The sequence below is a fragment of the Panthera leo genome, chromosome D4 (assembly GCF_018350215.1).
Source record: "Panthera leo isolate Ple1 chromosome D4, P.leo_Ple1_pat1.1, whole genome shotgun sequence".
NCBI classification, from domain to species: Eukaryota; Metazoa; Chordata; class Mammalia; order Carnivora; family Felidae; genus Panthera; species Panthera leo.
Genome location: NC_056691.1, coordinates 65,656,030 through 65,671,712, shown reverse-complemented (window position 1 = coordinate 65,671,712; position 15,683 = coordinate 65,656,030). Strand labels below are relative to the sequence as shown.

The window sequence follows — 15,683 nt, the reverse complement described above, 5'->3', positions numbered from 1 at the left end:
TACACTAATCTTCCCTCACCACCAGCACCTGTTGGCAACCAACTATTTTCTGTTTCTATGATTTTGAGTTCTTCGTATGAATGAAAATCATGTAATATTTGTCCTTTTGTGACTGGCTTATTTCGGTCAGCATAATGTCCTTGAAGCTCATTAATGTTGTAGCATGTGACGGGATTTCCTTCTCTTTTAATTCTCTTTTATTCCCTTATATGTATATACCACATTCCCTTTATATTTTCAGCTGTTGATGAGCATTTGGGTTGTTTCCTCCTATTGGCTATTGTGAATAATGCTGCGTTAAACATGAGTGTACAGATATTGCTTTGAGATTTGCTTTAAATTCTTTTAGATATATACCCAGAAGTGGGATTGCTGGATCATATCATAGTTCTATTTTAATTTTTTTGAGGAATCTTCATAACGTTTTCCTTAATGGTGGCACCATTTTACATTCTCGCCAGTAGTGTACAAGGGTTCCAACTTCTTTCCATCCTTGCTGACACTTGGGCACAGGAGCTATTGGACTGAGGGACTTCTCTTACCTAGATGACCCAGGTATTGCAAAAACAACATTTTAATACTCCCATCCCAATGACCCCTCACTCCCCACAAAAAACAAACAAGCAAACACTTGTAGAGCATGTTTCTCTTGATCTGTTGTGATCTAGAATAAATTGTTTAATTAGCACTTGCCAGTTTTCAATTCCTGTGTTGGTGCTGGTATCAGAAGATGGGAAAGGTCTGAACTCTTCCCTTAGCACCTTCTCAGTCTAATTAGGGAAATGGAGTGTAAAGACAGTGTAATTTGTGAGGCATGGGGGTGAGTGAGTGACCTTTGCTGCAGTCTAGGAATGGGTTACAAAGGACTTCCTGGAAGAATTGATACTAGAGCTGAAGTTGGAAGGTTATTAAGGGCAGCCAAATGAGTATGTGAGAGAAAAGGCTTCCAGGCAAGGAGAGTGACATATATTTAAACTGGGAGTTGTAAAATGTCATATTGTATTCGGGAAAGGTAAGTAGATTGGTGTGATCTGATCATTAAATGCAAAAGAGGGAGTTGCTGGTGATAAAATTGGAATTATCACACAAGGTAGTCTATGCTAATTTAGGAGCTTCATAGCCCACATTTTAGGTACTGTGGAAGGATTTTTTTTACTGGGAGAAAAGCAATATGAGTATGGCTCAATTTTTTTAAAAAATTCACTGTGCTGATATTGGGGAGAAGGTATTAGAAGCAAGAATGAAATTAAAACTCTGACAATGGAGGGGCACCTGGTGGTTTAGTTGGTTTAGTATCTGACTTCAGCTCAGGTCATGATCTCCCGGTTCATGAGTTTGAGCAGCACATCGGGCTTGCTGCTGTCAACCAGTCAGCACCGGGCCCACTTCTGATCCCTTGTTCCCCTTTCTCTGCCACTACCCTGCTTGCACTCTCCCCCCAAAAAATAAATACATATAAAAAAAATCTCTGACAGTGGAAATGAGTGAGAGGAGTTTGAGTCATGAGATATAACATCATCTGATGTTCACCTTACAGTATAACTCGATTCAGGGAATTAGAACATCATAGTTGAACATAATTTGAGAAAATTGAGAAATTAAGTGAGATCTCAGTGAGATCATAATGTGGCCTTGCAGGTGCTTACTTGTCTTATTCTGACACATTTTTGAAGTTCCTAGGAGCAACATGAAAGATGTATTGATAATGAGCACTGGGGGGACTGGATAGCCTTTGCAGTGATCTCAGGAAGATCCATGTGCATGGGTAAGTTATGAGGGAAGTGACGTGATGAATATTTGGGGCTAAGGGAATTTCTTTGATACTTTACTGATCTCCCCTAAAGAAGACAACCATTTATTGCTGCCTGAAAAACCTTTATGCCTCTACAAAGAAGAGTTAAGATCAAGGGAAAGACAGACTCACCTTCTAAGCAGAGCTGTTACTTGAGTTGAAGACTCCATGGAGCCACATTTTCTAGAGAGGAAAGAGCAGTGAACCAAGATTGTGGTTATTGCATAGGAGAATGAGGTTAGGATCTCAGCCTAAGAATTTGGGAAGTCACAATTCAGTCCATAACAGAAAGTATGGTCACTTGGCACCTGACAATTTTACACTTCTTCAGAAACATACTCAGGGCCTATTAAGGCTAGTACTTGGATGTGGGAAAAATGTGGGGGTCCTCTGAAGTAACCTGCCCATCAAAATCTACACTAATCTGCTCTCCAAGTTGCAGTGAATTTTCTTTCTTGGTGGCAGGGAACACACCCACCTGATAAGCTTTCTGGCAGCTTTCTTGAGGTGGGAGGCCAGCAAAACAGATGCTTGAGCCAGGTGTAGGGGTTATTATTGACAGCTAGGTGCACACTGGTTTGTACTGCATTTCCTAAACAGAGAGTAAAGAAGGCATTGTCTCATCCCCAGTGTACAAGGGAACTTAAGGCCCAGGGTTTCAATGAGTGTCATTTTTGCTTCCAGTATAATTTTTGGTTTGTTAGGATTGTCTAAGTCTGGCATAGAAGCTAGAGTAAAGAAAGAAGTCACATTTAAGAAAAAATTCTCAAGAACAAAGTCAAAGAAGTGTGACCAAGAAGTCTTCAAAACAAAAGGTAGCTTTCAGCCTAAACCAGGAACATAGGGGCAAAGCCAAGGGGTTAGAAAGTCCAGAGAGATGAAAGAAAGCAATAATGGATCCAAATGGACAGTGGGAGGGCTAGTAGTGAACAGAGTACCCAAAAATGGGTATGATTTTGATTATTTTTTGTAGCATAGCAAGGGCAGAATAAATTACTTTAAACAGAAATTTTAAGTCAGACTCCCTTATATCACACGATTGACTCTTTCGTGGGTAAGGTGTCTTATACTGCTTTCTTTTTACCTGTTTACCCATCTATAACATTTGATTCTTTTTTTATATACTGCTTTTAATTACCATTACAGTGCCTTGAATATAGTAGTGGGTAAACAGAGATTCGTTAAATGAGTAAATAGTTAATCACATTGGTCATACACCTGCAAGCTGGGACAAGATAACAAACAGTGAAAGTATACACTGGCCTACCCTACATAGAAAAAGGAAGCATCTCTATGTGCAAACTCTATATTCCTGCATTTTTCTAAGTATAGTTTTAACTATTCCTTCGGAAGCCGAAATTTAAATTTAAGCTCTATACTGTTATAATCCTCTATTTTCCCTAGATGGCGACAGAGACTAGCTTGTCTGTCTTTGAGGTCCCCTTACAGAAAAGCTTTCTCAGAAAGAACAGAAATTCAATACCTTTTGTACCTATTGATATTGATATTTACATGTAGTGAAAACAAGTTGTTTTACTTATATTTTTACTCAAAATATTTCAAAGCAAAAATAAACAGTTGAAGAGAGTTGATAATATCATTTATCAAAGATTAAGTACTAAATAATAGTTCTGTGCTCAGCACGAAACTAGAGGCTATGGGGAATAGAAATAAGGAGAACGCCCTTGAACTCATTAATATCTCTTATATTAATCTATGTAATGTATCAGTCAACAGCTCCTGCCTCACCATTGCTTAGGGTCAACAATAGGAAAGCTCTATGAGGAGCACCTGTGTGTTAACTGCTATTCCTGCCTCTGCTTTGTGTAATTAATCACAAGAGAGCAAGATAAGGTACAGTGTCGTTTCAGTGGTAAGTGATTTTTAAAGCTTCAGCCAAGCAGAAGTCAAGGTTCTGCTGTCTCATAGTATGGTTTCAATGTGGGTGGGAGTGTGGTAGTAGCCTGTCTTAATGTTCATTTTATTTTTGGGAGAAAGAGAGTAAGCAGAGGAGGGGGGTGCAGAAAGAGAAAGAGAGAGAGGGAGACACAGAATCTGAAGCAGGATCCAGGCTCTGAGCTGTCAGCACAGAGCCCTACTCAAGGCCTGAATTTACCAACCCTGAGTTCATGACCTGAGCAAAGTCATGAACCCTTAACTTACTGAGGCACCCATGAGCCCCATAGCCTGTCCTGACAAGACAGACACTATTGTTTCCAGTCAATGACTTCAAAGAAGGTGTATTAGTTTGCTAGGGCTGTTGTAACAAAGTATCACAAACAGGGTGACTTAAATAACAGAAATGAATTATCTCACAGTTCTGGAGGCTACAAATCTAAGATTTTGGTGTTGGAAGGGTGATTCCTTCTGAGGGCTATGAGAGAGAATCTGTCCTCTTACCTAGCTTTTAATGGCTTGCTGGCAATCTTTGGCATTCTTTGGTTTGTAGGAGCATCACCCCAGTCTCTGCCTTGTATTTAGCATGATGTATCCAAAATTTCCCTTTTTTTTCTCTAAGGGAAATTACAAAAGATGTAGAGGACAAGATGCTTTAAGGATTATTGGGGTATTATGAATTAATTTATGAGTATAATTATAAAAAATAAATGCACACATTGGATATAATGAGACATATAAATGCTGACTGAAGGGGATAAGGCAGGGGACTTGAAAGATGTTTAATCTCTTAATTAATAAATCCTTGCCTAAAAAAAATGATTTTGAAAAATTAAAATGATCAGTGAATTGTAATTAATGTAATGGTTTTTCTAAGTACATATGGAAATAATTTTTGATAAGAGTCATGTAGCACATTAAGTTAGGGTGAAGATTTTTAGAAACTCTTCCCAATTAAGATGTGGGTCTATGTTGCCTCCCTTTGAGTTCTGAGCAGGTTATGTACTTGCTCTGACTGATAAAATATTAAAGATGCGATGTTGGGCCATTTTTGGAGCCCAGGCCTTATAAAAGCATGTCAGCTTCCATTTCCCTGCTCTTGGAACACTTGTATTGGAGCCCTAAGCCACCATGGACGAAGTCGGACTGTTTGCCCAAGCCACCATGTGGAAAGAACGAGGCATTTGAATAAAGCCATTCTGGCCACTACAATTCCATTCTTCTATGGCTGAATCCTACCAGATTTTCCCTTTTTATAAGGATACCAGTCATATTGGGTTAGGGGTCCACCCTATGCCAGTATGACCTCATATTAACTAATTACATCTGCAAAGACCCTATTTCCAAATAAGGTCACGTTCTGGGGTACAGGGGGTTAGGACTTCAACAGATTAATATTTAGGGGACAAAATTCAATTAATAACATGAGAGTTTAAAACTATTTCCCAAGAGGACATTTTAAGTATTTTTTTGGTCGATTTCCTTTGAAGGAGGGTGCTGTTAAATTTCATGAGACGGCCAACATTTCTCTGCATAGAAATGTAGAGAAAATGTATCAAAGAATATAAAAATCATGCTATGAAGCAATGGTAAATGATATCTTTCTTTTTCCCTTTCCTTCTGTCCTCTCTTCCCTCTTCATTATTATTTTTTCACACAATGATGTTGAATTTTCATATGGTACATGGCTGGCAAATACTGAATCAGTAGAAAATAGGAGGGGCATGAAAGTAGGAAAGGGTAGAAGTTTATAACTTATCAAAGTATTAGCACTCAAATTTCATGTTTCAAACAAAAAATGACCACATACACCTCATTAAATTATGAATAGCTAAGGTTCCTATAGCAGATATTCTAAAACATTTTGCTTACCTCATAGACAAGGCAAGGTGCTCCTTGTAATGTCATTCAGTATGCCATGTACTATCCAAGATGAAGCCTGTTAGGGAATAATGTGACCTATAGCAGCGAAACTGGCCATGAGGAAGAATGCTCAAAAACAGGATATTAGTGAGTGACTTTGCTTTAGTGAGCCCATGAGTCAACCATGGTTATATTGTAACTGGACTTTTGGTGTTGAAATAGATTTGACTTCACAAGATGCGTTATTTACATTATGTATAGTTGGAAAAAATCTTTTTTTTTTTTTTAAGTTTAGGTATTTATTTTGAGAGAGAGAGAGCATGGGATGGGCAGAGAGAGAGAGAGAGAGAGAGAGAGAGAGAGAGATAATCCCAAGCAAGCTCTGTGACATCAGCACAGAGTTCCACATGGGACTTGATCTCACAAACCGTAAGATCATGACCTGAGCCAAAATCAAGAGTCTGACACTTAACTGACTGAACCACCCAAGCACCTGAAAAATGTTTCGTTTGTTCATACATACAACAAACTTTTGAAGAATACTTTCCACGTGAAATCTCAGTTTTTAGCACAAAGAACTTTGAGCTGGTTAAGGCATGATCTCTGTCTTCAGGAGAATCACCCCAAATAGTTGAGCTCATTCAACAAACTGAATACACAAATGTGCATTATAGCAGGATGAAAAACAACCTGAGTATCTTCTAAGACCAATGCCAAAATCCAGGACTTGTGTCAGAAACTAAGCATGTGGTAGATGGGGATATCGTGCTAGCTTGGGGAAAATTCTCGTACTTTGTGATTGTCTCTTTTTCTAATCCTCTTCGACCACGCTGGCCAGGTTTATGAGTCAGGCAAGTGAGGGTGGCCAGAACACCTGGAGAAAACCTCATATCTGCTGAGTATGATTGTCATCATGATTAGTGTCCTCTTCCCAAATAAAGGACAACTCTTAAATGTCCTCTATTAACCTTAATGTGCTCATTAATTCTTCAACTCATCAGCATTCCCAGATATTATTTAAATACTTAACTCTTCTTTCACTGGCTTGAGTTTATTTTTAAAGCTCTCAAATTTGCTTCATCCAACAGCTTTTTAATATCTGAAACAATGTATCCCTGATTGTAATTATATAATTTGTTCATGAAATAGAGTCATATTTCTGCAGAAAAATTCTTCTGAATTTGTATTCCAGATCAACTATGCTTCTGCAGAGAATACCATATTTTTTAGGCTCTCTGTCAATGTAGCAAGGGTGGCACCCACTGTTGTAAGAAAATACAACTGAAGAGCTGGATGAAGAACTTCTAGGCAAATTATATTCCTAAAAATAGTAATAGGAGGCCTTGTAATGGGACCCAGCCAAAAATGGAGGTCCAGATGCTAGTCGAAGATACAGTCTAAGCTTTCAAGGAGTCATGCAGAGTCAAAATGGCAACTCATTTGTTTTCGCTCACATTATTCCCAGCATTGAGTACAACATGAATACACATTCACTGACTGTATAACCAAACCAATTAAAAACAGTTAACACAGTAGTTTTGGAATTGGAAGCCTTATTAAATACTGTTCAAAAGATCAACAATTTATTTGACAAATGATTGTTAGGCAAGTCACAGACGACTACAAGTCCAGATATTTTTAATATTGATTTTATTATTTTCAATTTAGAAATTGACACACATAATTGAAGCATGGTCTGCAAAATCAAATCAAATCAAAGTTGCAGATTTGCAAGTCAACAAGCCTGGAAGATTGTATATCATGGAATAAGTTTAAATGCTGTGTAGCCCTCACTTCTTCATTCACGGTGATGGCTAACATTGTGCTGGTAACTAACACATAGTATTTACTCTCTTAGCCACTGTTTAGTAACTATGTTTTAATTTGACATTGAAGGGTAAGTCCAAAAAGTAATCTCAAATCAAAAGCCATGAAAATTATTTTATAATCAAAACTTTACACATGATGACAGGGTTAAAGCTGTCAGCATTATTTGAATTCCTACTAGGTACCAAATGTCCAGACTTAACGATGCCACTTTCTTTTCTGAACTTTGTTTGGTATTCAAAAATGATAATTTATCTTGACATATTGATACAAAATTAAATTCTCTATTTAATTCTCTATTAATAGAGACAATTTTTTTTATTAAGCTTTTATTAGAAACAAAATTCTTCCCACTGTGAAAAAGATCATAATTTCTAGCCTTTAAAATTCTTTATTTTAAAGAATTAATTAATAAAAATTAATGCCAGGAATGTTTCAATTAGGAAATATGTGCAGTGGCTAACTTGTTTAAGAGCTTGGTAAAAAGTCATTTCAAAGAGACTCAATTCATGGAAGACATTAATTACAGCAAGAGGTCTTTTGATATTGACATCATGTTTGTGGTAAGGTCATAGATTCGCATTATAATTTAAGTGTTTTGACATGCGCTGACATGTTTAACTTGCTGAAACACATTTAAATATTTCTGTAAATCATCTACCAAAGGTGAAGAGGAAGAGGAGACTACCCATAACACCACATATCCTTGAGAAATGACTGCAGTATTCACTATGAAGTCATATTAGAGTCAAAGTTGCTAGTCCTTTTGCAGTGCAAAATGAAAATGTTTTATGTGTCTTAGTGGGACCAGCAAGTATTGGTGTTGCCATTTCTGTAGGAGCCATGGCAAGGTGACTTCAATGCCATAGGTAGATAAAATCCTCCGTGAGGGTATCTCATAGGACTCAACATACAATATCCAAGAGCTTAATCATATCCAGACATAGCCATAGAGTTTACAAACAAGGGCAAAGATAAATGACTATTTTCTGGACAATGTCCAAGCCTTACTAAAGTGACAAAGATATAACAAAAGAAAGTTGTCACTGAATCATCTGCAGTATGCACATCCCTATGAACAAAAAAGGAGTCTTATCTGCTTGAGTCTAGAAAAGGAGAAATTTTGTTTAAAATAGAAACAGAGGGCACCCTGGTAACTCAGTCGCTTAAGCATCTGAATCTTGGTTTCTGCTCAGCTCATGATCTCATGGTTCATGGGACTGAGGTTTGCATCAGGCTCTGCACTGACAGCACAGAGCCTGCTTGGGATTTTCTCTCTCCTTCACTTTCTGCCCTCCTCCCCTCCCCAAATAAATACCAAATAAATAAATAAACTTTAAAATAGAAGCACTTTAACCTAGAAGGCACAGAGTCTGACCACTAGAAAAGTGAAGAAGATTGGGGTGGGGGGGCAAGGAGAGACCATTAGCTTTTTTATCTCTTTGTTGAAATATTCCTCAAAAGCATCTGATTCTTTGTTACTGAGCAAACTTCTGATGACACATCCATTTCTGAACTACTAAAGTATCTTGTTTCTAATACTGGGCAAAGAGTGCTCTGAGTTTGTTAGAAATATTCAGTCTTCCATAGTAAATTAACAAATCTGCTGGTGTCTGCTTTACCATCTATCTCTTGAGAATTTGGTTGTTATGAACAGGTCCCTAAGAGACCAGTTAACTCTTGGCACACTTACAAATTCAAATTTCTGGGACTGAAAACGATGAAACTTTGGAGGTGATGCATATAGTTATTTCTTGGATTATAGTGATGGTTCCATGGGTATATATATGTGTGTCAAATCTCATCAAGTTGTATACTTTAAATATGTGCAGTTTCTTATATATCAATTATATCTCAATAAAGCTGTTTAAAAAAATTTTTATAAAAATTTTTTTTAACGTTTATTCATTTTTGAGAGACAGAGAGAGACAGAGCATGAGTGGGAAAGGGGCAGAGAGAGAGGGAGACACAGAATCTGAAGCAGGCTCCAGGCTCTGAGCTGTCAGCACAGAGCCCGACCTGGGGCTCGAACTCACAACCGTGAGATCATGACCTGAGCTGAAGTCAGATGCGTAACCAACTGGACCACCCAGGCACCCCTCAATAAAGCTGTTTTTTTTTAATGTTTATTTATTTTGAGAGAGTGAGAATGCGTGCATGCACAGGTGCACAAGTGGGAGGGGCAGAGAGAGGGGGAGAGAAAGAATCCTAAGCAGTCTCTGCACTAATAGTGAACATGATCTTGTGAACATGTGAGATCATGACCTGAGCCAAAACCAAGACTTGGATGCTTAACTGACTGAGCCACCCAGGCACCCCAAAAAAACTGTTTTTGTTTTTAATTTTTAAGAAAATGTTTATTTATTATTGAGAGAGAGAGACAGAGCATGAGCATGTGAGGGGCAGAGAGAGTGGGAGACACAGAATCCAAAGCAAGCTCCAGGCTCTGGGCTGTCAGCACAAAGCCCGATGTGGGGCTCAAACTCACAAATCGCGAGATCATGACCTAAGCCGAAGTTGGATGCTTAACCGACTGAGCCACCCAGGTGCCCCTAAAACTGTTTTTTTTAAGGGGGGCAGGAAACTCTAGGGCCAGTCTCTGGGTTCTATAAGCTCACCAGGCTCTGAGGCCCTGCTAGGGCCCAGTGCTTGTCCTCATCTCTGACCAGTGCTTCTTTCAGAGTCCCCATGTTCTAATCATGAACATCCATTGATTAGTATGTGACTTTAATCCAAATTTTCTCAGAAACAGAACAGACTTTTTATCTTTAAATATTTTTTTTAATGTATTTTTATTTTTGACAGAGACAGAGCACGAGCAGGGCAGAGGCAGAGAGAGAGACACACACACAGAATCCAAAGCAGGCTCCAGGCTCTGAGCTGTCAGCACTGAGCCCGATGTGGGGCTCGAACTCAAGAACCGTGAGCTCTGACCTGAGCCAAAGTTGGACGCCTAACCAACTGAGCAACCCAGGCGCCCCAGACTTTTTATCTTTAAAGAAGACCTACCAATTTAAAAATGTGTGGATGGGGTAAGTTCTCCTTATAATTTTTTCTAGTTTATGAGAAACGTTTTGATAATACACATCCTAGCATGCCAGTTAAGTCTTCTGTTAAGATTCTCTGTGTAAAGCTGGGCTCATTCGGCTAACATCCTTTGTGCCTCTAAGCTCTTCCAGGCTCTGTAATGGGAAGGACCTGTTCCTGATGCAACTGTTATAACAACAGCAGTAACAAATTTGTGAGTGATTATTATGAGTTAGCCAATAAGCTGGGCAATTTCCCGTATGTTTAATTATCTAATTAGCTGTTTGCCCTGTGAAACAATTTCCATTTGACAGGTGAAATATTGGAAGTTCAGGATAATAAAGTAACTTACTCAAAGTCACACAGTGATATATTTATGGCTTGAATCTAGACTTACCTGACTCCAAGATTCATGCTGTTTATGGTATTGTCGACTGTCTTTCTCTGATTTATTAAATGAGTTTTAATAGAGTCTGTCCTTTACTAGTACAATAACTTTCTGGTGAAGGAAACTACATTACAAATAACCTAGATGTTACTGTGGAATAGATTTCACCAATTAAGACAATGGAATACAAAATTTAATATCAAGTAATTGAATTGATTTAGAATTTCTTAATAGATCTCCATTGAACTAAAAGATTTTAAACTATTAATTAGCTCAACTGTGGTTGGGCTGGGTTGATCATCTGTGGCTTAGTATGCCTAGTGCCTTATACACTGGCAGCCTTTTCACAAATACATTGAAAGTTGAGTCCATTTACTTGGTGTCTCTGAAGGGCTACTAAATTTACTATTAAGTGGAATATTTCTTAACCATAAAAAAGAGTGGAGTCTTGACATTTGCAACAACATGGAGCTAGAGGGTATAATGCTAAGCAAAATAAGTCAGTCAGAGAAAGACAAATGCCATATGATCTCATTCATATGTGGACTTTAAGAAACAAAAAAAAAATGAGCAAAGAGACAAAAAGAGAGAGAGAGAGAGAGGCAAACCAAGAAACAAACTTTTAACTGCAGAGAACAAACTGATAGTTAACAGAGTGGAGAGATGAGTGAAAGGATGGGGATTAAGGGTACACTTGTTGTGATGAGCACCAAATGTTGTATGTAAGCATTGCATCAGTAAATTCTACACCTGAAACTAACATTATACTGTATATTAAAAAACTGGAATTTAAATAAAAACTAAAAAAAAAATACTATATAGGCTGAATTTTTTCAATAGTTCAAGATCTAATTAGGCTTTTTAGGCAGTGGACTCAAGTTCTACAAAGGCATTAACTTGTGAAAAAGTTCTGTAAGACCATAGAATGGTAAGAAATGCAGTGTGTTAGGTTTTTTTATTTGTTTTTGTGACTAGTAACACATTGGCTAGAGGATAAGATTGGTAGCTTGTAAGTCAGAGCTAGATCATGGTGTTTGACACGCCGAAGTGCTTGACTCTCTGTTGCTTATTGGTTTTCTCTCAGTGAGTGACTTCCAATCTAAAGGAATTAGACAGAAATTAATTAGGACAGAATTAGGTCCTCTATCATCAAGTAGGTTCTAATTTTAAAGTCTTATGATCTCAGCTTCCTATTCAGTATACATAATGGAAAGAGAATGGATCTTTTCAGGGGCCCCTGGGTGGCTCAGCCGATTAAGTGCCCATGTTTGGCCCAAGTCATGATCTCGCAGTCCATGGGTTTGAGCCCCGCGTCAGGCTCTGTGCTGACAGGTTGGAGCCTGGAGCCTTCTTCAGATTCTGTGTCTCCCTCTCTCTCTATCCCTTCCCTGCTCACACTCTATCTCTCTTTCTCAAAAATAAAAAAAAAATAAACATTAAAATTTTTTAAAAAATAGATCTTTTCATTTGCACTGAGCATTCTTTAGATAAAGAATGTCCATGTGTTGTTATGAGGCCATATCAGAAGAATCTGGAGAGCTTGCTGAAAGGCAAATTCTTGGGCCCTGGGATTCTTATATTATTGGTTTGAGTTAATTCCAGGAATCTAAATTTTTAACAAATATTCTGCATGATTCTGATTAGTTTGTAATCACGTTACTTTGTGATCACATTGTACTATAATCTGCAAGATATACATAAATGTGGGTAGCCTTTCCTATAGGATACAATTTTTTTTATTTTTTTAAATTTATTTTTATTTTTTTATTTTTTCCAATATATGAAATTTATTGTCAAATTGGTTTCCATACAACACCCAGTGCTCATCCCAAAAGGTGCCCTCCTCAATACCCATCACCCACCCTCCCCTCCCTCCCACCCCCATCAACCCTCAGTTTGTTCTCAGTTTTTAACAGTCTCTTATGCTTTGGCTCTCTCCCACTCTAACCTCTTTTTTTTTTTTTTCTTCCCCTCCCCCATGGGTTTCTGTTAAGTTTCTCAGGATCCACATAAGAGCGAAACCATATGGTATCTGTCTTTCTCTGTATGGCTTATTTCACTTAGCATCACACTCTCCAGTTCCATCCACGTTGCTACAAAGGGCCATATTTCATTCTTTCTCATTGCCACGTAGTACTCCATTGTGTATATAAACCACAATTTCTTTATCCATTCATCAGTTGATAAACATTTAGGCTCTTTCCATAATTTGGCTATTGTTGAAAGTGCTGCTATAAACATTGGGGTACAAGTGCTCCTATGCATCAGTACTCCTGTATCCCTTGGGTAAATTCCTAGCAGTGCTATTGCTGGGTCATAGGGTAGGTCTATTTTTAATTTTCTGAGGAACCTCCACACTGCTTTCCAGAGCGGCTGCACCAATTTGCATTCCCACCAACAGTGCAAGAGGGTTCCCCGTTTCTCCACATCCTCTCCAGCATCTATAGTCTCCTGATTTGTTCATTTTGGCCACTCTGACTGGCGTGAGGTGATATCTGAGTGTGGTTTTGATTTGTATTTCCCTGATAAGGAGCGACGTTGAACATAGGATACAATTTTTAAAAATATAGCTACATTGACAACCCAAACATTTTATTTACTTTAAGAGAAAGAAACTATAAGACAATATATGGGTAACATTTATATAGAATTACAAGTCCAGTTTCTAGATCTAGAAGACTATATACAACATGGGTTAGGATTAATGCAATTTATGTATTATTCTTATATACATTATAGCAAAGGCTATAATATGAAAGTCCACTCAACTGCAAGTGTTTGTTTTGGCCTATGCTCTAATTTCTATGCTCTAATTTCTAGTTTCATTTTTACTTTTTCCTCAATTCCTCTCATGCTCAAACATTGCCAAATATTGGGAAGCAGCTGGGCAGGGACCTTCACACCTCTGTGGCTTTGGATGTGCTCTCTCTTAGTCTAAAACGTCCTTCGCAACTTTACATTCTTGGTAATCTTTTAAGACTTATTGCAAGTATACCAGTTTTGCAATCTTCCCTGACTCCTCCAAGCCTAGGTTAGGAATTCCTCCTCTGCTCTCCAGCAACTTACAAAACTCTCTTGTACCTCATATCACATTGTACTATAATCAGCCACTTACTTGAACATCTCCACCACTAGACCATGAATTTATTTAATACTTACATTCAGGGAAATTATTACATAGGCTTGATATACAAAGGATTGTCTAAAACCTGGTTAACCAGAAGATCTAACAATCCCATAGGCCCAATTCCTTAATTATTTTAGAAGAATGCATAACCATTTTGACTTTACCCAGAAATGTTCAGGTAGAATTCTTCAAGGAGGTACAGTGAACCCTTTTTTTAAAAGTTTCTTATTTCATAATTGTGATTATACATCTGAAATGAAATTGAGTATATCATAGTAGACCTAAAAACCTCTTTTATTAAAGTTCTTCCTATAAGATATACTACAACTGCATCTTAGTTGAATGCAATTTGTGGTAATCTCTTAGAAGAAAATCCTCTTTCCTCTTTTATATTTAACTGTAGACTTATATAATATTGTTGTCATATTTAATTTGGAATTCTTTTTATTCCTGTTTTGGTAAAATAGTCTTGTTTCCTTTATAATAATGCCAGTTTCAGCTATTCTCTATCACTTTCAACATTTCATTTCCTCCAAATATCATCTAAAGTTATTTTTTCCTGTACTTGAATATACTTATTAGTTTCTCCTTCTCTTTTTCTGGCCAAATGCCATGTGGGTTTTAATTAATTCCTTCTATAATATTTGCATGCTATGATTTTCTTTAATTTATTCTGTCTACACTCTTGCCTTATTTAATTCAAGGGAACATTTGGGGAATGGATATAGTTTGCATAAAGGATGCTTTGCAAATAAATTATGCTGCTTCCAACTGCCAGAATGGGTAAGCAAAACTTTGCAAAGCCATTTCTATAAAGTCCATTCGCAAACAATGAGAACACTTCTGATTAATGTAGGTTAAAGCTCCACTGAAAGTCATTAGTGCACTTCAATTATACTTGCCCACTTCCTACTTCAAGTTTTAAAAAGTAATGCTGAGTTTAAATGTTTGAAATTACTTTTTCAGCACCAGTTCTAAAAAGAATGTGTAAATCTGGCCCGGTTTGGCTGATAGTTCTCTATCCAGATGGAATTGTGGATGTGAATTTTTAGAACATTACAAGCTTGGAAGTCCAGTGATTGTACCATGATGTTTCACAAATCAAATTCCTGTCTTTTGTTCATTGTTGCCAATATGATACTATTTAATTTCATGTAAATAACTTCCATTTTATTAAAGTTAATTGGGTGAATTAATATAAAGCATATTTTTGGAAGCTTTTAGGAGACAGAGAGAGACAACTTGAAGAGAAGGAGCAGGGCTAAAGGTAGAGATACTAGTATAAAGTGACAGATTGGGGAAAGGGTTAATTAGAAGTCTCCAAAACTAAGAGTGGGAGGGGATACAGAGAGGTTGGAATGATTTTATTTTTTATTTTTATTACTCTCCATTTTTTAATAGAAAATTTTACAATTCAATATTTTATAAACATTCGTTTGTTTAATTGTTTATTATCTCTCTCCTCCAGTGAATGTAAGCTCTAAGAGTTAAAGGATTGTGTGAGTTTTATTTTCAAGTATATACTCAGCATCTATCACAGGGCTGATATATTGTACACTCTCCTTTTTTTTTTTTTCTAATCTCTTTTTCCATTTCATTTTATTATTTTTTTTCACCATGATAAGTGTACTCTTTAATCCCCATCCCCTGTTGCCCCTATCCCTCTACCAACCTTCCTTCTGGTAACCATCAGTTTGTTCTCTATAGTTAAGAGTCTATTTCTTGGTTTGTCTCTTTCTCTCTCTCTCTCTTTTTCTTTTGCT

The 15,683-nt window shown here is 37.3% G+C and overlaps 1 long non-coding RNA gene across 1 annotated transcript; it reads right to left on the bottom strand.

The window, feature by feature from the left end:
• Positions 1-445: 445 nt before the first annotated feature.
• LOC122204432 lies at positions 446-4,233 on the bottom strand. The gene is made up of 4 exons (XR_006195663.1): positions 4,193-4,233; positions 2,271-2,384; positions 1,925-1,975; positions 446-542 (listed from the first exon to the last, which is right to left on the bottom strand). It is a non-coding gene; the product is annotated as an uncharacterized LOC122204432 (long non-coding RNA).
• Between the last annotated feature and the right edge of the window lie 11,450 nt (positions 4,234-15,683).